We start from the raw sequence: 27546 nt of genomic DNA on the forward strand, positions 1-27546 counted from the left end.
ATAGGTTGCAAGTGCAGGAGGGAGATATTATGATTTCAGTTTTAAGACTACTCTGACTTAATAACATCATAAAATATATAATGATCCACAGTATGGTATAAAATTCTTGCTTACCATATCATGAACTTTCCCATGGAAAACTAAGAGAAGTCTTTTTGGTGAAAGGGAAGATCATTCCTTCAACATGAAAACTGTCACCTTATTTAATCCATAAGTGATTGGTCCTTACGAGAGATTTTGATCCTAAATACCCTTATGTCACTTCCTTACCCACTTCTTAGAACAAAGGAGAGTAATCATGTGGTTCCTTAGAGTTGAGTTGCAAGACCCTCAGAAAGGAGCTCTGATTGAGAGCTATGGATTCTTGGCTATGGATCGATGAGAGTCAGCTTTCATTTTTTCCATTCAATGGAGCAGTAGGAAGAGGCCTGGATCTAGGATTAGGAGGGCCTGGGTTCAAATACTGCTTCTGATATCTAATAGGTACACTCTTAGAGATGACACCCAAGGCTAAGCTATTTGACCTGCCTTCTGAACCTCAGTTTCCTCATTTGTAAAATTATGGTAATAATATCATCCATCTCACAGGGTTATTGTGAGGCTTAGAGCTAATGTATCTTAAAAAGCACTTTACAAACTTTATACCAACCAATATCAGCTATTGTTATTGTTTGACTCTTCTTGGTGAAGGTGTTCTGACTTGAAAGTCAGAAGACCTGCATTCAAATCCCACTTCTGATGCTAAACTTTATTATTTTATGACCTTGAAGGGCTTTAATTTCTACATCTCTGGTCCTTGAAGCCCCTTCCAATTTTAATTCTATAATCTATAATCTATGAACTACAGAAAGAAGGTTCTATGACATTAAGAACAACACCAGGCTAATGTTAATTGCTCCCCCCTCCAATTCACCACATCATTTAGTGTCATAAACAAAAGAATAATTAAAGTTATATTTGGGCACTGATTAGATACTGATGGGGAGGGATAACAGAAGAGAGGGTGGAGAGAATATTTCTAAGTAATTGGTACATATGACTGATTAGGAAATGTTTACGGACTTATTTCTTCCTAGCATTTGGCCCTTGAAATAATTTTCTATGTGAATGTTAAAAGCCAGATGAAAAAAATAAATAAAACGACCCTGATTACTCTTCTTTGTGCTTCAATCAGGAACATGTCAGTTTCTGAATAAACTTTAATTCCTTTGCTACGCCTGCAGACAAGGAAATTTGCACCACAATTTTTAAAATTCCCTGTTAGGGGTCTTAAGAACAATTAGCAATTAAATAATCAATTTTCCTACATTTCTGCTTCACGGAGTTGGCAGGATTGATTTGACAGTCACATGTGACACCCCAGTGAGTTCTCTTAGCTTTTGGATCTATCTATAACAGTTCTCTGCTCCAATGGTTTGCTCCTTCTATACCAGTAGTCCATATGGATAAAAGATCTGCTATGCAGGAAATACTTTGAGGGTAATCCCAAGAATAGATAAATCAGGAGCCCATTAACCAACTTATCTCCTTTGTGAGAATGCCAGAAGAGTACTCTTAAGTCTTCTGCCATCCTTTACACTTTTGGTAGAGTGACAGAAAGGACAGCAAAGAGGGCTAAGGATTATATACTTTGTAGATCATCTGTGAATATTAGTCTAACTGTAGAGTCTATAAATGTGAGATCAAACATTCATTTAGTGTGGTATCATGGAAAGAATTGGTTCCATTCATAATAGCTAGCATTTATATGGTCTTTTCTGGTTTGACTTTACATATATTATTTATTTCATCTGATCTTCAAAGTCACCCTTTTAAAGTAGGTTCTAATATTATCCCCATTTTATACATGAGGAAACTGAGAATGAAAGAAATTATATGATTTGCTGAAGGACACACACACACACACACGTAACTTTTGCAAGTATCTGAGGCAGGGTTTGACTCCAAGTTCAGCAATGGTGGCAACAACAATAAAAAAGCATTTCTGATAATACACATACAAAGAAAAAGAGACACTGTGACAGATGAATCTATTTATATTGTAGATGATAGAAGAGGTAGAAAGAATCTCTGAAGAATTTGAAGAGAACCTCTGATGATATCTGTCCTTTATTCTTGAAGAAGACCATGACATCAGGGGAGGTGATACCATGACAAACACATGAATTGGATTTTAGTGAGGGGAGAGTAATGCTAAGTCTCCAGATTCACTTTCTCCAGAGTCATCTCGGCCCAGTGGCCAGATATGAATCAGGATGACTGAAGATGGCCCTGGATGGGAGACAGTCAGGGTTAAGTGACTTGCCCAAGGACACACAGGTAAGTGTTAAGTATCTGAGGCTGGATTTGATCTCCTGTCCTATCCACCAAGTCACATAGCTGCCCCTGATGAGACCTTCTGTACCAGCTAATTTGATATTCAGTGACTTCTTTGTAAAGGCCCTCACAAAGATGGCAAAAAATCTATTTGAAAATATAAGCCTCAAGTCTCATAGATAATCCAGACGTCTCATGCCTATATATCACAAATATTTCTCCTTGAAGAACATCAATGACCAGAGGAATGATTGCTAAGTTGTCCACAAGCAACAACAAGAGCAGCAGCAATAAAAATAACAACCGATGACCTACAGAAGAACTTTCCCATTATCCAAGCTGCTGGTCTCAGATTATCGTCCATATACTCTCTGTGTATTTTGTTTGAACCTATTTCTATATTTCTATAGTCTTTCCACCATCAGAATGTGAGCCAACACTAGATGGCCTCACGAGCAACAATAGCAGGAAGTCTCCTAAATCTTCAGGGAGAGCTGTAAACCACAAATAAGTGGGAGTTCATAAGATCGTGGATCTATAGATGGAAAGGACTTCAGAGGTGATGTAGCCCAGATCTGTCCATTTAGAGATGGAGAAACTGAAGTCCAGGAAGATTAAAGGACCAAAGTGACAGTACGCAGAGACAGAGAGACAGAGAGACAGAGACAGAGACAGAGAAGATGATTAAACAAGGGTTGAGGGGTGGCTAGGTGGCATAGTGGATAAAGCACTGGCCTTGGAGTCAGGAGTACCTGGGTTCAAATCCAGTCTCAGACACTTAATAATCACCTAGCTGTGTGGCCTTGGGCAAGCCACTTAACCCCATTTGCCTTGCAAAAACCTAAACAAGGGTTGAGAAACAAGTAAAGAAAAAAGAAATGAAAAGGAAGGGGGAGAGATGAAGAGAATGGAGATTTTAAAAGATTAGAGAAAGGAGGGGCCACTAGGTGGCACAGCGGATAGAGCACCAGCCCTGGAGTCAAGAGGACCCGGGTTCAAATCTGGTCTCAGACACTTAATAATTACCTAGCTGTGTGACCGTGGGCAAGCCACTTCACCCCATTGCCTTGCAAAAAATTCTTAAAAAAAAAACAAAAAGATTAGAGAAAGGAAAGACAAAATCAGATGTGAAAAAAGCAAGTTCAGAGAGAAGAAAAGTAAGAAATGAGAGGAAGAACCTCAGAAGATAGAAAAGAGAAGAGAAGGGACAGCTAGGTGACATAGTGGACAGAGCACCAGCCCTGGAGTCAGAAGTACCTGAGTTCAAATCCAGCCTTAGACACTTAATAATGACCTAGCTGTGTGGCCTTGGGCAAACCACTTAACCCCATTACCTTGCAAAAAGTAAAAAAGAGAAGAGAAAAGGGAAAAGATATAGGCATAAAACAAAATGAGAAAGAAGAAGAGAACCTGTCTGTCTTTTGCATGTTAATATTTTCCCTTGTGTCTCTCTGTGGTGATGTCAGAAAAGGACAGCTGTGTAGTCCTCTTTCTGAGCCTGTGGACACTCTTGTCTTTGGGTTGTGGCTGCATCTGTTCCTAGCATCTGCTGTGCTATCTCTGGTTCCTTGGCTCAGATCTCTTAGTTTCTGTGCACTGAGCTGCTGTTTGAGTGCTTTTTCTTAACATGTATGACTTCATAAGGCCATGCCATCACTAAACTGTGACTCCCTCATCACCTCTCCCATCCCCCTCCTGAAGCCTTTTGTTTCCTCATCTGTCAAAAAAAGGATAAAATGTAAAAGCCCATGTAAGCCTTAAAGTACTATATACAAATGTGAGCTACTGCTTTTATAATTCCATGATACTGGGCTATTTTTCACAGAATGCTTAAAGCATTTAAAAATATTTCTTATTTTCTTTCCAGCTAGAGACTCCTTGCCTCTGCCTCCCAATTCCATCCCAACCAAACCCTTCAACTGAAAGGCAGCTGAATCAGGTTATCTTCTTACGTCTACTGCCCTGAATACTGTAACTCCCCAGACCTTCATCTAGGAATTCTGATGCTGCTTATGATCTATTAAGGTGAATGTTCCACAGAACCAAAACCAGAGTTTTAAATATCATCTATATCCTTTATGACTAATTTTATTTTGACGTTGACCCAATTTGTTTAATGGTTTGATGAGATACAAATAATTTCTGATGATTCCCGTACCAGAAAGAAGCTGTTTCCTGTCTCTCGAGGTTTATTTAATTTTATATTTTGTGAAATTGACTATTTTGGAAAGCAGTCTGGCTCTGGCATCAGAAGACCTAGTTTTAGAGCTTACATTTGACACTTGCCAAGAGACACTGTCTTAGTGTCTCTCTCTCTCTCTCTCTCTCTCTCCCTCCTCTTTCTCCTTTCCCTTTTTCTGTCTCTACCTTCCCCCTTCCCCCTCTACTCTTTCATATATACCTTAAAAAAATATAAAGTAGGTGAAATTGTTAGGAGCCTAGATTTAGAGCTTAAAAGAATCTTATACGGTCAGATCATCTGAACGAATAGCCCCAATATGCAAAAAATAAAATTGAGTCACATAAAGGTCAAGTGATTTGCCCTAAAGATAATAAAGGAATTGATGGTCCTAGAGTCAATTTCTTTATTCTTTGGGACTAACTTATCTATACTTAAGTGATAATAGGGCCTATTGACTAATATATTATTTCCCAGGGAATAAATTTTCATTAAAACATTGGTTTTGGGCAATGTCTTATTTCAAAGAAATAAACCAAAAAGGCTAGAATTTCAGGATAGGAGAGGGGGATTAGTCCAACAGTCCAACATTCTGTTACTGAGCAGTTGTGAGAATTTTTTCCCCCAATTTGCTGTTTTTCTTTCAATTTTTATCATTATTTTCAGTTTTAAATTCTCTCCCTCCTTCTATCCCTTTCCCAGTCACTAAGAAGGCAACAAAAGGTAGGGAGTATGGTAGGCTGCTCTTCACAAATTCTATGTCAAAAAGTATGATAGGCCACCCTTCACAAATTCTATGTCAAAAAGTTAGGAATATACTATGTCCTGAACATCGTACATTCCAATAGTTACTTGCTGTGGTTTTAAAACTGCATGCCTTGATCTCATCCCCCAAATTATAAGCAAATACATACTCACAAGGCCAAATTCAGAATAAAAGAAAGCCTTGCTTTGGAAAGAGTGACTTTACAAGATGATCATTTTCCTTTTACCTGCACCTGCTCTGTTCCTCCTTATTAGGTATTGGTTCACTGATTCCATTTTTTCTTTCTTCATTTCCTCTTTCTCTTCCAGGGTAACTACTGGTTTACACAGCTACAAAAATAAAATGAGTATATGGGAACCTGAGAAAATATGAAAGAGTAAACTCAGAAAAATACTCATCATCGCCCTGACAGAGTATTGCCATTAGGCCTCTGGTGTGGCTGTAACTTAAGACCAGGGTGGGTTTCCCCAAAAGAAAGGAATGTGTTGACAAGCCCTGATATCAATATCATTGGGGTGGTTCATGCCAGTGTTACTCCTTTCTCCCTCCCACCTTGATCTCCACCATCTACCTATATATTTCAGTTTAAATGCTTTTTTCCCTCACACACTGTCGCTTTTTTCCTGATGCTTTTACATAAATTAATTTGCACAGTATTTTGCTTTATTTTTTTAAATTTTCATGGAAGTTCTCTTAGAGCAGTGCCTCCCAGTTTTATCTCTTACTTCTGTATGATCCAATTTATTTTAATAATATTTTATTTTTCCAAATTATAATTTTAACAAAGTTTTGAGTTCCAAATTCTGTACATCCCTCTCTCCCCTTCCCCTCAATGGTAAGCAATCCAACATAGATTATACATTAAAATATTTTCATATTAGTCATTTTGGACAAGAGAGAAAGAAAGGAAAGGAAGCAGGAAAGGAAGAGGGAAGTGAAGAAAGAAAAAAAGAAAGTATGATTCAGAATTTTTAAGACAATATCAGTTCTTTCTCTGGAGGCAGATAGCATGTATAAATCATGAGTCCTTTGAGATTGTCTTTGATCGTTATATTTCTGAGAATAGCTAAGTCATTCACAATTCTTCACTGAACAATATTGCTGATACTATGTATACAATGTTCTTTGGGTTCTGCTAACTTCACTTTGTAACAATTCTTGTTAGTCTTTCCAGATTTTTTAGAAGTCATCCTGACTGTTATTTCTTGTAGTACAATTGTGCTATAAGATTTTATTTTAAAAATGACTATCAGGGCAGCTAAGTAGTGCAGTGGATAGAGCACTGGCCCTGGAGTCGGGAGGATCTGAGTTCAAATCTGAATTCAGACACTTAATAAATCTGACTTCAGACACTTAATAATTACCTATCTGTGTGACCCTGGGCAAGTCACCTAACCCCAATGCCTTGCTAAAAAAAAGAAAACAAAACAAAAAATGACTATCATATACCATGACTTTTTCAGCCATTGCCAGACAGATGAGCATCCCCTCAATTTCCAGTTCTTAGCCAAGATATTGTGATTCAGAACAAAAGGGATAAAATATGAAAGGGGAAAAAACAAAACCTATAACAAATTTTGAAAATTGAAAATAATATGCTTTGATCTGTATTCAGACTCCATAGTTCCTTCTCTGAATGTGGATGGTATTTTCTATCACAAATCCTTTAGAACTGTCATTGTTCAATGTACTGCTGAGAAGAGCAAGTTCATCATAACTGATCACCTAACAAAGTTATTGTTAATGTTCTGGTTCTGCTTATTTCACTCAGCATTAGTTCCTGTAACTCTTTTCAGGTTTTTCTGAAGTCTAATCTCTCCTAATTTCTTACAAAACAATACAGAACATTCACATACTGCAATTTGTTCAAACATTTTCTAATTGATTGACATCCCCTCAATTTCCAATTCTTTGCCACTACAAAAAAAAGTTACAAAAATATTTTTGTTCATGTGGTTTTTTTTCTTATGATCTTTTTGGGATATAGGTCTAGCAGTAGTATTGCTGGATCAAAGAGTATATATATATATAATTTTATTGTGTTTGGGGCATAGTTCCAAATTGTTCTCCAGAAAAGTTTGGTCAGTTCACAACTCCATCAAAAATGCATTAGTACCCCAGTTTTCCCACATTCCTTCCAACATTGATATTTTTCTTTCTTGTCAAATTGGCCAATCTGATGTATGTTTGGTGTGAAGTGGTGACATAGAGTTGTTTTAATTTTCATTTCTCAAATAATGATTTAGAGCATTTTTCATATGACTATTGATAAGCTTTAATTTCTTCATCTGAAAAAACAGCCTGTTCATATCCTTTGACTATAGATCAATTGTGGAATGACTTATATTCTTATAAATTTGACTTACTTCTCTATATATTTTAGAAATGAATCCTTTATCAGAATCACTAACTGTAAAAATTGTTTTCCAACTTACTGCATTCCTTTTAATTTTGGTTGCATTGGTTTTATTTGTAAGAAAAACTTTTTTAATTTAATGTAACTCAAATGATATTTTTTGCATTTTATAAATGTTCTCTATCTCTTATTTGGTCATAAACTCCTCTACTTTACATATATCTGACAGCTAAACCATTTCTTGTTCTAATTGGCTTATGGTATCACCTTTTATGTCTAAATCCTATACCCATATTTCAACCTTATTTTGGTATAATTGGGATCTTTGGGTTTATCAAACAATAAGTCAGTATAGTCATTTACTTCTGGTTCTTTTGTACCTAATCTATTCCATTGATCCTACAACTCCGTTTCTTAGGATTACCAGTTTTGATAACTATTCCTACTTGATAAATAAAAAATAATTTTAGAACTAGTAGCTAGATCATCTTCCTTTTGCATTTTTTCCTATTGTCTTAATGTACCCCCAAACAGTGCTGGACACACACACACACACACACACACACACCCACACACTCTTGAATTTTTTGATCCCAGAATAATAATTGAAGAAACAAAGAACTTACAAAATCTTTTTCTTGATGACATCGAGGTAAAGTCTTGGCTGTAAAATAATTAACTAGGTGTTGGTCCTTGTGAGCATGGTAAGGAGGAATGACACTATTCGGTCTTGGCAAGAAATTGTGGGGCCCTTTTGCTAAGTTGTCCACTGCTATACAATCCAGAATGAATCCTTTTTCCTTATGCCACAAGTCAGAGGAAATAGAAGGTGTGATATGAATATCTTTGACAGATTTCATTTCTCTCCTTTAGATATCAGCTCAGCTTTCCAAGGAATTGAGGTTGGGATGAGTTGGGTCTGTGAGGGGATAAAATTAAAAGTCTGGAAGTTGAGGCTGGGCCAGCATAAGTGTGTCACTTGCCTCCCTGCTGCACTGGACAGTCTGCACGGGTGACAACAAAAGGAATGGTCGGTGTGTTAACAAGCATGTTTCCTGAGTCGAATGCTCTTCACCCATGAAAGAGGTTCATCTAGACCCAGCAGTTGGTATGATGGATAGGATAATGGACATCCCTCAGTGGGTCCTGCCAACCTCATCTCCCCTTCCTTTTGACCTTTGTTCTCCCAACAAAGGGGGCCTCACATGACTTCAAAACTGAGCCAATAATGTTCCTGTCCGATGTCACTAGGGGCCTGGGAAACAGCCAACCTGAAAGAGTAGGGTATAAGATGGTGATAGGTTAAGGAGGTCTGATGTGGGTAAGAGTCTGCTGTTGAATTACCACATGGAATTAGTTGGATCTAGTATCATTCTGTGGGGAGAATTGCAAAGAAGGGGAATTTATATTTTTCCCCTTATGATGACCCAGATTTTCCCTTACTGGGTAGATTGGCAGGGGGGGCTTTTCTGAGACCTTTAGTTCCAAACTTCTATGAACTCATGACCTTCCTGAGTGACCTTGAGCAAGTCACTCCAAAATATTCCCCTGCTTCTGGATTGCAGATAATCACCACTTTCAAAGCTGCTTCATTGAGATATTATTTAAATAGCACTGTGTTCTCTAGTTTAAAAAAAAGGCACTGTGGAGTTCAAAGTATTAGTTATTGGTTAAATCAGCAGGCTCCTTCTGTTCCCTTTCTAAAGATAAAACCTAGTTATCTTCTAAGGAGATCAGCTAAACTTTTTTCAGGTGTGTTCCTTCAGTGGTACTTCCTCAATAAGTTCCCTTTTCCTTTCTTAGCTTTCAGAAACATTTGGTTTTAATGCTTGGCTCAGTTCTGGCCATTGTAACAGGCTGGTAGCCCCTCTCTGAGAGAGAAGGTGAAAGTTAGACCTTACCTGCAGGATCTTCCCCCCTGCTATGAGTCATGGTGGAAAGAGTATTGGATGTGGGAAGACAACAGTCAGGAGGAGAGGACCCTTCCACTCATAATAACTTCTGTAGACCTGGTGAATACCAGAAGTCCAGAGAAATCTAAAGTCTCAGGGCTAGAATGACAGACAGTGTCACAATGTGAGAACATTGGATCAAAACTGACCTCAGACATTTTACAAGTTGGGTGAGTGATTCTGGGCACCTCTCAATCTCTCAGAGCCCCAATTTCCATATTTATAAAATGGGGATAATGAGTATGTTGCTGTTGCTTCCTATAAGAAGAGAGATTGTTACAGGGCGAAAAAAGTGACCCTGATACTAAGCCCTGGATCTGGTTCAAATCCATCACTAACCTTATCCATCTGTGTAATCTTGGACCAGTTGCTTAGCCTCCATGGATCCCTCACTGGATAAAATGAGGGTTGTACTAGATACATTTAAGGTCCCTTCTAATGCCAGATCTGTGATCTTTCATGGGGGTGGGGAAAGAACATTATGTATACAAATGGGAACATTAATTATTCTCTCCAGTTGACCATCAACAATTCTCAAACAAACACAAACATGAAATAATCCATGTTTCTTTAGCTTGATCATTACCTAATTATGCCACTCTGCCATTGTTGTACACTGAGCTTTTGTGGCTAATGCTGGTTTCTAGTAGAAAGGTCTGGGTTTTGTCCCAGAATAAACATTACCCAAGGACTCCTTAAAGGAAGGGTCTATTGCATTTTTTTCTTCACATTCCCATGGTCTAGCTCAGTCCCTAGCACACAGTGGAATTTAATAAAATACTTGTTGGTTGGTTGATTAGCATATTGTTAAAAAACCATCAGCCACATTTCTCATTTCCTCCTTAGGAAATGGTAGCCTTTGCTACAGAAGCAGCTGAAGTCTCTTCATTTTTCTTTAGAGACTTTGGTCTGTGTCTGGGGTTACTAATAAATCAAAAGCTCTAATTGTCTGTCAGAGATTGGTGGGGGGGAGGGGAGAGTGGGTATTTTTCAAGGATGCGAGTTGCTTGACGGCATTTAACCCTTTCTGACCTCTTACATCTTTTCACTGTTCATATTATTTGTTATCTCGCCTCCCTGCATGCTGGGGGCCCAGCTATTCTCCTCCAGCCTACATGGGTGATGGTGGGTAAATGAATCCTGCAGGGCTGTACAGAGCAGGCTTTCAAGCATATAAGATAGACCCAGAGATAATCCCAATGGGCACCAAGAACTGCTCTTTATTTCAAATTGTAACTAGAGCCTTGTCATACTTGGAGGTTGTCCATTTCTCCCTTTCCAATGATGAAAACCTGGGCACCCTGAAACTATTTATGAAATTTGGACTAATTACTTGAGAAAAGGAAAATTTTACTAGCACATTCAAGTATGAACTTGCTTAAGGTGATGATTCCTGTGACTTTTGAACCGATGCGGAGTGAAGTGAGCAGAACCAGGAAATCAATGAAAATGCAAATAGTAAAAACAGGAAGCTTAAGAGGACTTAAGAATTCTGATCAATGCTCTGAGACCATCCATAGTTTCAAAGGTTCTCTAAAGAGCTAGGCTAACTACTGGGGTAGGTCAAGAAATAGAATGGAGCCATGTTCAATATTAGAATTTAGTTGTTTTATTTTATTCTGATGTTACTAATTTCTTGCCATTTTTTAATGAGAGTGGAGCTGGAAAGGAAAATAATTTTTTTGTTCATCCAAAAAAAGTCACCTAGCCTTCCTTGGCTTTAGTTCACATATATAAAATGAGAAAGTTGGAATAAATGAACTCCAAGAACCCATATGTAGCTCTCCATCTTTAATTATGGCATTTCAAGGTAGCCTTGTTGAACTCATGTAATCTGCTCATCTGCTATAAGGCTCCACAGAGATGGTGCTTCAATGTTTCTTAAAAACCAATGATAAAAATAAATAAAAATTAAAATTAAAATTAAATTTAAAAATTAAATTAAAAAATTAAAAAAATAATAATAATCTGATTGCCCTCAAATTCTTTTTTAAATTATATAATCCCAGGGGCAGCTAGGTGGTACAGTAGGTAGAGCACCAGCCCTGGCTTCAAATCTGGCTTCAGACACTTAATAATTACCTGTGTGACCTTTGGCAAGTCACTTAACCCCATTACCTTGCAAAAAACCTAAAAAAACCAAAACAAATAAATTATAAACTATTCCTTGTTTTTTTCTTTTGTATTTTGTATTCCACCTGTCTCTCCCCATCCCTACACAATGTTCTTATAAAAGGTACTTAATAATCACTTACTGAATTCAATTTTATATTGGTATCTCTCCTTCATGACCTAATTCTCCTCCAACTGAAGTACAACTCTGATTATCATTCTTTTTTTTTTTTTTTAGCTTTGGCAAGGCAATGGGATTAAGTTGCTTACTCAATTTACATAGTTTATGCAGCTGGGTAATTATTAAGTGTCTGAGATCGGATTTGAACCCAGGTACTCCTGACTCCAAGTCAGTGCTTTATCCATTATGCCACCTAGCTGCCCCAATCTGATTATCATTCTTGTTAGAAAGCATGGGTTCCAAAGATAGGATACCTTGAGAATTATTCATTTTTATATTTTCTTCAGCTATTGAAGATGGGACCTGACAGTGTGCCAGTGGGAAGAGGGCACTAGGAGTCATCTTCAGAGGACTGTATTAGCATTGTAAGATTTGGAGTAGGAAGAGATCCCCAAAATCATCTCATCCAAATTCCTTGTTTTATAATGTGAAAAGACTCGAAAAGTTAGATGATGATTAAAGTGTAGTAATTTTCACAGATACTGATTCTTATTTTCATCCTCTCACTACAGTCAATAATCAGTAAGTATGTATTAATTTCCTACTATGTGCTAAAGTGCTGTGGTCTTTCCACAACATATGATGCCTATCTTTTCAATCGATAATCAATCAATCAATAAACATTAAGGGTCTTATTAACTTTAGAATGGGAAAATAATATCTGCTTTGAGTCTTCTCCTGAATAAAGAGAAATGAATGGTCCATTCTGGTCTGTCTATCATGTAATAGTCACTTAACCCCATTGCCTTAAATAGTCTATATATAGGTGTTACCAGATGTCAATGAGACCATGTTACAAAAATTAATTATCCTTGGTAAAGTTAAGAATGATTATAGAATCTGATAATTATTTAATACAATCATTCACAGCTACAACAAAGGAAAAGGGGATATGAAAAAATGCCATCACCTGGACCCCTGGATAGAAAAAAAAGTCTATTAATTACACCTGTATTTTTTTTCAATTCATTTCCTCTCTCCCAATAAAATTTTTTTTCAGTGATGAGTAAAATCCAACAGATTGTGACTTCATAGACCTAATGGAAGATCCAATTCATTCTTGTGCCTTATAGAACACTTACATTTATGATTCGACACAGTAGAACATGGTAGTTAGAGAGTGAGTCAAAGTCCATATAGACCTGGGTTCAAAAGCAGCCTCTGATACATTTAGGCTGTGTCATTTTGGGCAAACCACTTCATCTCTTGGTGCCTCCGGGTAACTAAGACTATATGTTACAGAAGAGTTGTTATTCTGTTTGGGGGGAGAGAATTTCCTCCTTGGGACATCCCTCTACCAATGAAATTGCAAGTCTTATTATCTAAAATTTTAATGATGTGCTTATTGCAAAGCCCTGAATCCAAAAGGAAACCAAAAAATGGCAGCCACCTAAGACAAAGATGTCAAACTCCCAATCAGTAGACTGCATGCTATCTGAAAAGTGATCCTGAGAGACTCCTCAGTGAGGTAGAATCAGATTAAAATAGAATTAGGAAATGTTTGCCAAAATAAAAAAAAGCATAATAAAGATAATGTTAATGGTCTTCTAAGTCAATCTATGGCTTTTTATTGAGTTTGACACCACCATATTGGAATATATGTGGCAAAAGAAGGGGTATAGAGATTTTTTCAAATGCAAATATTTTTAATGCAAGTAGAGTGAAACTCTGGATCTATTCCACTAACTCACAGTGTAGTAGGTTAGGCCTTCCAAGCTCAATTATCAACAACCCCACTTCAGAGTTCAGGGGAGGCGGTATTCCTGAGATACAATGGAATGATATTCTAATGTTATTTCCTAGAGTCCTTATTTTCCATTGTGTGTCCTTCCAATTTCAATAACCTGGGATAAATGTATCCTAATATCATATAACCAGTTAACATCAATTAGCTTTTAGAAAGGGAAATTTACTGAAAAGATATAAGAAGAATCTAAGGACAAAAACATTCCCTGCTATGGGGGTTTACCCTCCCCTCCATACATCTATACATCAGCCTCTAGATAGAGTGGATGTATTTAAAGTGATCACTAAAAAGCATTGCTCCTAACAGAATAATTCCTCTTACATAGATGGATGGATTCCAGATGGACAAGTGGCTCAATTTTTCAGGTCAAAGTCTATCTACCCTTCTAGGTGGACATTATCAGGTCAATCATCTCTTGGCTCCTTCCCAAGTTTGACCATTAGATTTCTGACTTTTTGAGATCTCAAAAGGCCTTGCATCAAACAAAAGAACTCAAGAACCAGACTCATCCTTTCCACAGGCTAGCCTAGGTAGCTATGGGCTCAAGAGCTAGCCTGTAGGGAAGACTCCCCCATAAAAGGCCCTTTAGAAGCTGGCATCTTATACTTTATGGCTAGTAAGAAGATGAAAAGATTGGGTCTATTTGTGAGTTTTGTATGTACCTGCAGTTACAACTGATCGGACAAATAAAATACTTTTGTTTATTATCCTCCAAGTCAGGAGTGAGAAACCTTTTTCCTGCCAAAGATCATTTGGATATTTATGAAATTGTAAATAATAATAATAATAATAATGATGATGATGATGATGATAATAATAAATTGTATTAGATACAAATTATCAACTTAAAAATTAGCCTGCTCTATTTGGGCAAACATTTAATCAATTCATCCCTAGAGCTCTAGATTTATTGGATTTTGAGTCCTGCCTGTGGTTGCTATGGCAGCAGGAGATCAGATGATTTTGAGGACCATTATACTACCTGCAGGCTGGATGTTTCCTGCTCTAAGTGGATGGTAAAGAATCATAAAAACCTCTGTTTGCTCTAAATGGAAAGGCAGAGATCATCTTGCAAGCATGTTTCTCTAAGATCATCTCTCTCTAAGACACAAGACAGAGCAGAATGCACATGGTCTGGAGGAGGAAGAGACTCTCATTAACCAGAAAATTTTTAGCTCTTTGCCACAAGTCACATGTGTAAAGGCTCGAATACTCCAAAGGACAGTAATATCATGGTGGGTTTGGGGGGTGAGGGAGTCTGCTTTCAAAACTTTGACTCAGTGCAAGTCTGTTGTGAAATGCCAGTTTGTAGTTTGCTTTTCATCAACCAACTTCACTTTATTTTTAAATATTGGTTTATATTACAATATTTATTTAACATATTATTAAGTAAATAGATTTATATATTAGTGGTACCATAGTGACTTCTCCCCAGCTAGTGTCAGACACAAGTGAACCACACAGTTGATGACGCTTCCTTTACTCCTCTACAGAGTAAAATTCAATCAGTAGACTTTTGCTGTGGTTTATTTTGGACACATTACCCTAGATGTTTGAAGATGAAGAGAAAACATTGGAGGGACACCAGAAGTTTCTGACAGCCAGATTGCTTCTCATGCTAAGGTATTTTATTAGCATTTTCTTTCCACACTAATATTGCATGGACTGATGAAATCATGGCAAAATTTCCCATCCTGGAGAATGGTGCTTCTGAAGGTAACAAGTATCCTGAATCCCAGTATTCCCATGAATTTGAAACCAGATGAATCACAGAAGTTTCTATAACACTTTCTAGATTAGGAGTGAGTTGAATGCATGAATATTCTTCCTCTTCCTCCCTCTTCCTTTATGGGAAAGAGATGTCTTTAAAAGAGAGAGACTGAATTTCTAGGTTCTCAATCTCATTTCAATGACAAGGTGGGGATAGGGGGCAGAGAGGAGGAGAGGAATGAAGGAAAAGAGAAGAGAGACTATAAAGGAGGAGGAAAGAGGAAATGTTTGTATTTTAGGGGTGGGGAGTTTGGGTTAGACAAAATGGAATAATAATGTTACACACAAGTAACTTCTGCTCTCATTACTTTTTATTCTAATTAAACTGCTTACTAGGATAATGATGCTGGAATATGATTATATGATTGATATCTTGAAAGTAAAGTTATTGGTTTATGGATGGAAGGATTAACTGAGTGAGACAATTGGTGAACATACAAATACAAATAGTCTGAATTCAATATCAGAACCTTAACCTAACACAGGAGAGATTGGAGCCAGAAGATGAATGACAGCAGGTAGACCTTAGGGGGTCCGACTGAGGAGATTGGCCAATAGCGGCGGTATCCCTTGGTAGCTACATTTATAAATTACCATGCTTTGAATGCTTGCATTGCTTTATTAATACTTCAAAAATTGGTATTTTTCATGAAGACCACAAAGTAATTTTGAATGAATTTAGGAAAAAGTGCCCAAATATGTTAGTTAACATTAGTAGACATGAGATTTGGCTATTATCTTCAGTCTAATTGTATGCTTAATTTTCAGTTCATTCTCCCCATTCTTCCCATCCTCCCTCACCTCCCATCCTATGCTGTCTAGGGGACAGAAAACATTGGCTATCTCCTCCCTTCCTCATTTCAAGAATAGTTTTAATCCTATATTATCTTTTATTCTCAAATCTCAGCATCCTTTTTCTATCCCAATTATCACTCCTTACCAAATCCCCAATCCAATCAACATCTATTAAGTACCCATTAGGCATGGTGCCAAACTCTGGGAATATAAACTTTTTTTAGACAATTGGAGTTTTGCCCAGGGTCACCAGTAGGTGTCTGAGGTTGAATTTGAACTCAAGGCTTCTGGACTCCATGACTGGTGGGTGTCACCTGGCTGCCCCTGGGGACACAATAATAAGAAAGTCAGTCACTTTCCTAAATCTATACTTACAATCTAATTTTGGGGGGGGAGGTAATGGACTCAGGAAAGAAATGGGGGGGGGGTGACTTATTCTGTGACGTTCAAACCAGGATGAGCAGCAGATGCAAAATGGAATGAGCAAGCCCAATTTCTGCTCTCTATAGTTGTTGGTCAGTTTTATCCAAATCTTCACAACCCCATTTGGGGTTTTCATGACAAAGACACTGGAACAGTCTGCTATTTCCTTCACCAGCTCATTTTAAGATATGAGAAAACTGAGGCAAAAGGGGGTTTGCAAGTGACCAGCCTGCGGTCAAATAGCTAGTAAGCATCTAAGATTAGATTTGAATTCAGTCTTCCTGGCTCCAGGCCCAGTACCTATCCTTGCCATCTGGCTGCTCTCTTTTGAAGTGTCATAGATGGTAGTAGTTAGAAGCACATCTCACAAACCTGAGTCTTCTGATTCCAAATCCAGTATTGTTTTCAGGACATTATATTGTCTTTTACTAAGAAATTGGGGGGAGGAGTTTAATAAAAGCAACAATAGCAACAATTGCTATTATCACTACAACTACTACTACTAATAATAATCAAAAGAATAAAATCATTCGGTATTCAAAGTGGCAAAGAAATTCCTTAGTTAACCTTCTCTGATCTGTCAAGGGGAATTCTATTCTTAGGCATACTACATATCCACATCAAAACATAAAATGGCTTTTTTCCTTAGATGAAATAAACTTCTTTAACTCTTACCTATGTCCAACAGACATCATTTAGTTCTAGTCTACCTGGGTACTCAATAGCTATACTCTTTTAAGCCATGGACTTCTCTCCTGATTGTTTTTTCTTCTTTCATTCTGTCTGACTTCAAAGAACAGAACCAGGCCCAATCGCTGAACAGTTTAATGAGGTTTTTCTTCTTCATTTTTGAAGAAGACCAATGACATCTTGGGGTGACATCTTGACTCATGCATGAATTGGATGTGAGGTCTGATTCACAAAGTCACCAGCCTCATTCTCTCTTCCAGAATCAACAAAGTCCAGTGGCCAGATAAAACTAAAGGGCTCTGTCAATGCCCAGGATACTGTGGCTTACCTTGGTGTCTTTGTATCTGATCAAGCTTTAAGCAGATAATACCTGTTTTAGCCACCTTCATGACCAAAGGAACAAATTGTTCTCATCCACCCATTCCAGCAAGGGAAGACTTGGGATAGACATTCTCCTAACTCACCAATAGTTTAGGGCCTGTTGGTTACCTTAGCTGCTGAAATGGTTTTACTAGGGTGCATCTTCTCTGAATGCTACAGCTTCTTGTATCCATAGGTGAGGACAGAGGAGTGTAATAAAGAAAATTTAGAGATGATATCAGGAAAAACTTCTGACAATTAATTAGGGTTATTTGAAAGAAGAGTGGTGTGAGGTGATGAAGGCTGTGCCAGAGAGGTGACAGTGTCAGAGGAGAGGATGGACCACATATAAAAGATGATAAAGTGAAGTTAACAGACCTTGACAACAGTTTGACTTTGGGATAACAGATGGTGAAGAATTCAGGATGAATACCAGGTTGTGAGTCTGAGGGTCTAGGAGGATGGTGTTGCCCTCTATAGAAGTAGGGAAGGTAGGCAAGGAGGAAGGGTTAGGGGGAGGAAGAATGAGTTCTGTTTTGAATATATTGAGTTTAATATGTCTATTGGAATCAAATCTGGCCTGTGAGACTTCAGGCAAGTCATATATCTATAAATTAAGACCAAAGTAGCACTTACATCACAAAGTTCAAATGATATCACTAATAAAGACTTGTTCCCTTTCAGCACCAAAATCTTGCAATACTTGGGTTGATGACTAATTTTGAGGTTGCTGAACCCTAAGGAAATGGTCATCCCAACGACTAAATCCTTGTCTAATATTAGACAAGATCCAGAACAAGAGAAGATAGGGATTATAGATTTACCATTGAAGTTGCCATTTTACAGTTGAAGAAACTGAATCCCAGGAATTTGCTATGGTCACAAAAGACGAAAGAAACAAAACTGAGAATTGAACCCAGGTCATCTGACTTCAAATTCTGTGCTCTACCATAACAAGTCAGGTGACAATACCCCTGTGCTCTGCTCAGGTAAAGTCACACCTGGAGTTTCTGTCTAGGGACAACATTTTGTGAGCACTTGCAGAGAAGGATGACCAAACTGATGAAGGTCCTGAAGATAATGTGAAATTATGAGCATTTGATCCTCAAAAGATATCCAATAATGCTTAGCCTGGATTAGAGAAACTATTAAAAGAGGTTGGGTTCAAGGATTTGAAGTGCTATCAAGCAGAAGCTGCAGATACCCTTGTTCTGCTTGGTCCTTAGAAAGAAGACCTTTTCTGAAATTGTTTCAGAATCAGTGTAAGAAAACACTTCCTAAAAGCTAGAGTTGTCCTAAAAATTGGAGTGATATGGGCAACTCAATGGATAACTGACTCCCTGTCACTAAAGGACAATAAATTGAAGCCCATTGGCAGGATATACTAGAAAGGACCCTACTTGGGTATGAGTTAGACTAGGCAGGCTTTCAGTTATCTTCCAAGTATGAGATTATTATTCTGTGATTGGGTATAGCCAATTCTAGGACTAAGCAAGCAGATCAAATGATGTTCTCACTTTCTAAATCAAGAAGTCATTGCTAGTTTTATTTTAGAAAAAAAGTTCCATAGAGTATTTTGCTTAGTGCTTTTAAATAACATGCATTATTATGTATAGATGTATATCACATATGTGTGAATGTTTTTTATATAGGACCATGGCTGGTAGGTGGTGCAGTGGATAGAGCATGGGCCCTGGAGTCAGGAGTAGCTGAGTCCAAATCTGGCCTCAGACACTTCGTAATTACTTAGTTGTACAGCCTTGGCCTTGGGCAAACCACTTAACCCCATTGCCTTGCAAAAATCTAATATTAGTATATATATATATATATGTATAACCATGTTTTACTATTTATCTGTATCAGGAACCATTATATGACAGTAATTCCTAAGTAGTCCTTATAATTTTACCATTATTCCTCTTCATGTACTACACAGTCTAAGCCAAATGATCTTATTCTTTCTTACATACTCTTCCCAGTCAAATGTTCTTATTGTTTCTTGCATCCTCTATCTCCTGTCTCACCCCTCCTTTGCCTTAGTCATCACCCATGTGTAGAATGCCTTTCCCATTCACTCCACCTCTTAGAAATCTTTACTACTCTCAACACTCTATGAAAGCATCACTTCTATATGAGACCTTTTTTTTTCTTTTTTAGATTTTTTTGCAAGGCAGTGGGGTTAAGTGACTTGCCCAAGGCCACACAGCTAGGTCATTATTAAGTGTCTGAGGCCGGATCTGAACTTAGGTACTCCTGACTCCAGGGCCAGTGCTCTATTCACTGCGCCACCTAGCCTCCCCCATGAAACCTTTCTTGATCCACTCCCCTCCCCCAATAGCTAGTGCTTCTCCCAGTCAAATAACTGTATATTTTGTCTCTATATATTTCTTACATGTTGTCTCCATGGATAGAAAGTAAACTTCAGCAGCTCAGGGACCATATCATTTGTTATTTTTGTATACTCAGTACCTACAGATCTTAAAGGCTTAAAAAATGATTAATGATTAATTATCCTTTTTTCTGACCCGGACCCCTCAACTTCATTATCTGTTAAGATGGGGATGAGGAGCTGGATTGGATAATCTTTCTTCCAGATCCGAATGCCACAATTTTATGAGCAAAGAAGCAGGTAGGAGGAAGGAGAATGAGGATGCAGAGGTGAATGACTGTCATTCTTTAACTGAACACCAGAGGGAGCCAAAGGACTTCTTTAGTACCCTTAAAGGCAAGTGTCCCTTTGCTTAAGACAAGTCCTTTGATAATTTTTATTGAATGCTCACAAAAGGCAACCAGATAAAAAAAAGCAAATATAATTAAATTACCATATTGTAACATTTCTAATTCTCTTTCCAACGTGTACTGTAAAATGACTTGGAAACACAGAAAATGTTAAAGAAACAGGAAATGTAGTCATCTTAATATAATTCCAAGTAACTTCATCTTTAGTGAAATTGACTGTCCTTTTTAACAAGATTTCAGATGGAGAAACATTAAAATGAATCTCCTAGATCAAAGAGTTCACAAATGGAAAGTTCTTATCTTACTGTATAACATCATCATTAACCTCCAATACTTTTCAGGGCAAAGGGAACTAGATTCAAATTCATTAATTCATCTTTGCATAGAAACATTTAGTAGATTTATTAGGCTTCAAAGGCCATAATAAGATGATTAGTTTTAATTATGCTGTTACTTGTCGTCATAAAGACTGCCATGGCCTCCCATCCTCATTGTTTCTTTTTGAATATCAAACTCCTAGGATATAAATGATCAGCACTTAGAAAGAAAATAGCTAATATGGGGGCGGCTAGGTGGCACAGTGAATAGATCACCGGCCTTGGAGTCAGGAGTACCTGGGTTCAAATTCGGTCTCAGACACTTAATAATTACCTAGCTGTGTGGCCTTGGGCAAGCCACTTAAACCCATTGCCTTGAAAAAAAAATTAAAAAAAAAAAGAAAATAGCTAATATGAACAGCTAGGCGGTATATGATGCTGAGCCTGGAGCCAAGTAGACTTGAGTTCAAATGTGGTCAAGCAGGCCTGAGTCCAAAGCTGACTTTAAGACACTTACAAGCTATGTCATTCTGGACAAATCACTTAACCACTGCTTGCCTCAGTTTCCTCAACAGTAAAATGGGAATAATAATAGTACTTATCTACCAGAGTTGTTGTGAAATTTCAATGGCACAATGTTTGTAGAGTACTTTGCGCAGTAAATGTTTCCTCCCCTCCTTCCTAGTGCTTTGCTGCAAAAAGTGATTTAGGTTCATTTCGATCCTCCTCTCTGAGATGTGAGAGAATCAGAATTTCACTCAAGGGCTGAGCTCTTCCTTTCCTTCAGTTTAGTGTAAATTATGATTATCTTGCCTGAGATAAGGTTTTTGGTTCCTGATAAGCCTAAAATCTACTTTTATCAGCATTTGCCTTGGCATGTTTAAAATATAAACTCACTTGTAAATGCAAATAGAAAAAGAAAAAGGACAATTATAAGTATATACTGAAAAATAAGAAGCAGTGGAGGGAGAAACGAGTTTTCAGAAAACATTTCAAGAAATGCAAGTAGGAAGTCCCAATCTCAACTACATACTTATTCCTAAACTATTCTCTTTGTAGAAAAAAAGCCAAATCACAGATTTTTAAAAAATCTTTGACCTTGAATTTAGTATTGGATTCACTGTGGGTATTCCCATTACATAGAAATACTATGAAATGAAGGCCACGGAATAAATATTACCTATGTAACTCTCCTCTGATCTAGGTAAGGCAAACCTGAGAGTAAGAAAAATTCTGTTTTCTTTCTGGCTCTATGTGAAATGGACTCTAAGAAATAATAAAGGAAAAGGGAAAATATGAATATGATCAGGGATTCAGACTTGCCCCCTGGGTGGCGGAGCCTGGGAACCTCATGCCTACCCTGAGGCTATTGCAATCTGAACTTAAGCCCTAGGATGAGGAGGGGGGAAAAAAACCCTTTTTTTGGAGGCAGAAGTTTGGGGTTCATATACTCTAGTATTCTGGTTTAGAGACATTGAGCAAGTCATCTTCTCTTTGGACTTCAGTTTACTTATCTCTATATCTTCTAAGGCTGGATTAGATTATCTACTGCTCAAACCTCCAAAGGGAAAGCAAGCGGTTATCTTTTTGTTAAGACTTTGTTGGGTACAGGAATTAATGAAGGTGAATTATGAATGCACTTTACTTTTAACCTTTTTATACACCTTCATAAAACAGTCCACTTGTTACTATGGACCCCTCTGCTAGACTCTCTCTAACCTCGTCTAATTAGGAAACACCCTATAGAGAAGGGAACTAGTAAAGGTTGTCACTAGCATAGGACAGGAGAGACTGAACAGGAACAAAGCATTGAATCAAAACTTGATAGTGCCATATGAAGCCCCTCGCTGAGCTGAGCACACTCTCAACACTGAGGACTCTTATCATGACTCAGATGATGCCCACCTCTGTGACCCTTGATCACCAATAGGGTCTATTGATCCGTTTTCTCTTCTGTGAAATGTGGACTACATAAGCAATCGTACTCTTCCTTACAAACCTGGAGAAGGGACAATAAGAAGAAAATAATTTGACTATCTTGTAGAAAGAAAAACAAGAAAATCATTTGCCAGATTCACTGCTGATTCTGAATTGACCTTGCAAGCTGAAAAGACTGTTTCCCCTGGGAATTAGTTTAAGTATTAGTCGATATATTTAATTATTGCACAGTTAGAAGAATTGTTTTGTGAACATACATGACAAACACTACTACTACTACTACTACTACTACTACTACTGCTGCTGCTGCTGCTGCTACTACTACTACTACAGAGTTACTGATAGAGACTTTTCTGTCTTCCATTAGAATCTATCACCTTAGAGTAAATGGACATGAGTCTTTATCAGACTCCCAAGTTTCTCCATACCAGAAATGACGTAACTATAGCTTTAAAAAATACTTTGTATTTTCTGAATTGCCTAATGTCCTCTTAAAAAGAGTTAGGACTTATCCTTCTTCTGTTCTAGCCCCAAAGAACATGAGGTCTATTTGAGGCTATCCACATATAAGAGAGCCCTAGAAAATTTGGAAAGGGTTAAAATTAAGACCATATTTTATACCTGAAATCTGATTCCCAAATTTTCCCTGCTAATTTCCAAGAAAAGATACATAGCTGAAAAGAACCTTACATTTTTATTAGCAATCTGTACAGAAGCAGAAACAGAAAACACATATTTTAATAGACTCTAATCACTTCTTTATTTGATAATAGTGGGTTTTACAGCAATGACTCATTAGAAAACAAATGACAAAGGAAAAAATCTTAGGCTAAAATATTACTGTAGAGGAGGTGAGAGACAAAAAACTGAAATCACAACTAACTGGCATTTGATATTAAGGATCTTAAGTATCAGAGGAAATAAATCGATAGATTTTTATCTAGATATTCATTGTTTCAATTATATCTGATTCTTTGTGACCCATTTGGATTTTTCTTGGTAATCCAGGCTAGAGAAACACAAATCAAGAGAGCATTGGGCCTGTGAAAAGGCTGCTGTTGAGGTGGATAAGTCAAGAGAATGAGATAAGTTGGAAATGAAATGAGCATGACTGGGGCCCCTCATGAAAGGCAGAGTGTTGATAGGCTTAAGGATAGAACTTAAACTTGTTTTCTTTTTTCCCCTCCAACAATTAACTTTGATGAAAGCTCATCAACTCTGGCATTTTATGTATTCAAATCTCTGAAGAAGAAGCAGCTTGATGCCCTTTCTTCTGAAAGGTAAATAGGCATCATATGCTGGGGGTGGAATGAGGTGGGGGGGGTAGGTATCAGATGGACTTTTACAAACAAGGCTAATATAACTTTTCTGAATGAAGTTAAGAATAGAATCACAGTAAAACAATTCATTCCAGAGTAAACAAGTTCATTCCTTGAGGATAATGTGTACCTAATAATTCATTCATTCATTGGTGTCATAGTGAGTTCATTGATATGCATATTCCCTCAACAATGAAAATTCTAATCCATCCTTGCCTCCTTTACTGTGGGACTCTCATCAATATTTTTAGAGATTCACCCAAAAGGATCCACTCAATGAGTTGGATCCTTCCTCAAGCTCTCTTGATGCTTGGGTACCAGTTGCTCACATAGGCTGCCCCTTAATTATCATAACTATTCCATATTTTCTCCAAGTATACATTTCTCTGGGGGTATCCTTTACACAGCTTTTCCTAAGTAATTCCCTAATGTAAAGTCTACTTACACTTGTATTGTGCCTCCCCATGGTAGCTTATGCAAATCTCATTTAGGAAAATGTGTAAACATCATTGTTAGTCATAAGCAAGGCACTATGCTAGAGGTATAAAAATGAAGGAGACCTCAGAGTACCAAGAAACCTATAATCTAGGAAGGAGAGCTAAGACCAGTACACAAGACAGAGCATGTAAGTAAGTGCTATTAGTGAGGTATAAATAGCTGGCTATAACATGGTTCAGAGGACAACAGAAACACAACCTCTTGGAGAAATCAAGGAAGGCATCACAAAGATGAGATCAAAATCAAACCCAGGGGCAGCTTGATAGAGCAGTGGATAGAGCCTGGGCCCTGGAGTCAGGAGGACTTGAGTTCAAATGCGAACTCGGACACTTAATAATTAACTAGCTGTGTGACCTTGGACAAGTCACTTGACCCCATTGCCTTAAATAAAAAAAATTTAAATCAATCCCAATTCAAGCAGTGAAAATTATAAATACTTTGAACAATAAAATAAGAACTGATATTTGAATGAGAAAAACTAAGGAGTCAAAAATTAAAGATGAAAAAATTAGATAAAAGACAAGAATTTTTGTAACATAATATGAAGAAAAATAGAGGTTGTCACATCTTTTGAAACATCCTTTCTCTAGGAGGTCAACGATACCTTCCCCTCCCCCCATTCAAGCAATGAAAATCATAACTAGAGAGTTTGAATAAAAAATGAATAATCCCTTAAGGGTTCAGAAGGAAGGAATAGAGACTATTACTCTGTTGACTTTGTTAAATAACCAGCTCCAGGCAATGGATGGTCAATATTTAAATTCATCAATTGGAATATTTCTTTCCCTTCAATCTACATCTGCTATCTTGAACCTCTGCTGCTTTGTGTAATGAATTCCGGATATGCCAGTAATTGTTTTCAAGCACCATATTTCTTATTATCATTCAGCTGAGGTAAGTTAATGAACCAACAGTATCCTATTTAGCACTTTTTATATATGCCCAACACAATGCTGAAAGTTATAGAATTTAAATAGAAAATCAGACAATACGTGTTTTCTGCCTTCAGGAAACTTATAACATAGCTAAAGAGACTATCACATTATATATACATATATATATATGTGTGTGTGTGTGTATTATCACATATATATGTATACATATATTATCACATATATATATGCATATAGCCTTTATATAGCTCTTGAGAGAGAGCAAAACAATTTTACCATATATTATCTCACAATAGATCTATGAAGCAGATGCAATTATGATGTGCATTTTGCAGATGAGGACACCAGCATTTAAGGAGGCAAAGACTTGCCTAAGATCACATTGACAGTAAAATTTGAATTCAGATCTTCCAGATCCAAAATCCACCCCAGCTACTATACTTCTGCTCAATATATGAAATAGTTATAGAGCAATGAGAAACAGGTAAACAAAATGTTTGTATTAAAACTTTTAAGTATTTCAGAGGTAATATATGGGATGGGGGAGCACAGGTCATGGATGGCTGAAGCCATTAGAGAAATAACAAACATGAAATCAATGGGAAGACAGGGATTCTTAAATCTAGGGTCTATGAACTTTATTTTCATGTTTTAATAACTGTATTTCAATACAGTTAATTGGTGTTGTTTTGTTGGGGGGGGTTACAATCCTACATATTTTTACTGTATTCATTCAAAAATATTTTTCCGAGGAGTCCATGACCCTCCCCCCAAAAACAATTATGTAAGCACCTAGTAGAACCCAATTTTTCTACTGACTCCCACATCCAAAAAAAAAGAGCTGATTCTGTGATACCTCATCGAATGCTATGGATGACATCACATTGTAACTGCTTCAATTTCAGGAATTCCCAATGAACAGGTGTAGCCCCACCCAAATAATAGCATGCAGAGACAAAAGAAGAGCCCCAAGAACTAAATTCAAGAATGGGACCAGGTGGCCTCTAGGCAATTCTGCCTGAAGTTCCTGGGAACTGCCATTTTTAAAATCAACTCACTTAAAAACCCAATTTTGTCTGGCCAACACTGAAAATTGGGGGGAATAGGACAAATGTATGCAAAGCACCAATGCCCCTATATTGTTTAGTCAATAAAGAGGAGGCATGATTGCAAATGTTGGTGAATCTCCCTTGTAAATGTAGGTGAAGTACTAGTAGAAGTCATCACCTTCCCAACTCTCCTTTCAGACTCTCTTTTTTTTTTTGGTTATAATTAATATGTTAATTTCCGGTATCTTCCATGCCCCTAGCTGAAACCAAGCACTTCTGGACTGCTGCCAAGAACACTCAGGAAGAATGAGCATTCAACAACAACCTTTATCTCAGGCAATGAGATAAGCTGGTATTTTTTTAATAGAAAGAGATGGTGGGACCATTCCCACTATAGAGTCAGTGTGTTCCCAATAGAATGGAATAAAGATTAGGTGTCACAGCACTAATGTCATTAGCTATGATCTAAGGCAGATCTGCCTTAGGTTCCCTTCAAGGGTGTTTAATTACTGAAGTACTAGAGGAATATTTTTAATGGATTTCATTTTATAAGATTACTACCATTGTAGGATCTGAATATTGTAAGGGACCACAGTGCCATCTTGTCCAACCTCCAGAAAGACCTGACAAGTTCTTATCCAGTCTTTTCTTGACCAAGTTCAATGAGGAACCATTGGGTCGCCAAGTGAGACCATTTGGTAAAACTCGAATTTGCCTTTATGATTTCCACAACTGTTTTTCACTCAGCCCTCTTCAGAGCAATATAAATCTAATCTCTCTTCCCTGTGACAGTGTCCACCTTAATTAGTTGGAATTAAAAATGAAATTAACAAAAAGTTATGTTATACATATTTTTTCTCTAAGATTTACTGAACCTATAGATGGAAGACATTAAATATGTCTACCAGAGTTTAATGAGATAAGAATATTTATAGAAATAAAAATTTATAGAAACAAAGATATAAAATTCTGGTAGTCAACCAATCAGGTTACACATTGGCGCATAAAATTGTCATTGATTACTTTATGATCCTCTTACTCATCCAAAATGTCTGTACTATGTGAGAACTGACAGAGATCAAAATAGTAGCATGGCCAGTCCTTTCTGACTTGATATTTTATGTTGTTATCAGATATATTATTATA

General features: G+C 37.3%; 1 long non-coding RNA gene across 4 annotated transcripts; it reads left to right on the forward strand.

Moving 5' to 3' along the window:
• Positions 1–4253: 4253 nt before the first annotated feature.
• Positions 4254–26966, forward strand: LOC141492578 (uncharacterized). Of its 4 annotated transcripts, XR_012469963.1 has the most exons (8): positions 8913–8938; positions 9347–9369; positions 12150–12384; positions 15103–15232; positions 22234–22326; positions 23650–23921; positions 25648–25835; positions 26661–26966. It is a non-coding gene; the product is annotated as an uncharacterized LOC141492578 (long non-coding RNA). The 4 variants fall into 4 exon arrangements; XR_012469966.1 differs by lacking the exons at positions 8913–8938; positions 9347–9369 and adding an exon at positions 4254–4341; XR_012469965.1 differs by lacking the exon at positions 22234–22326 and having other exon boundaries at positions 23850–23921.
• The last annotated feature ends 580 nt before the right edge of the window (positions 26967–27546 follow it).

Source organism: Macrotis lagotis, chromosome 7, assembly GCF_037893015.1.
Source record: "Macrotis lagotis isolate mMagLag1 chromosome 7, bilby.v1.9.chrom.fasta, whole genome shotgun sequence".
NCBI lineage: Eukaryota > Metazoa > Chordata > Mammalia > Peramelemorphia > Peramelidae > Macrotis > Macrotis lagotis.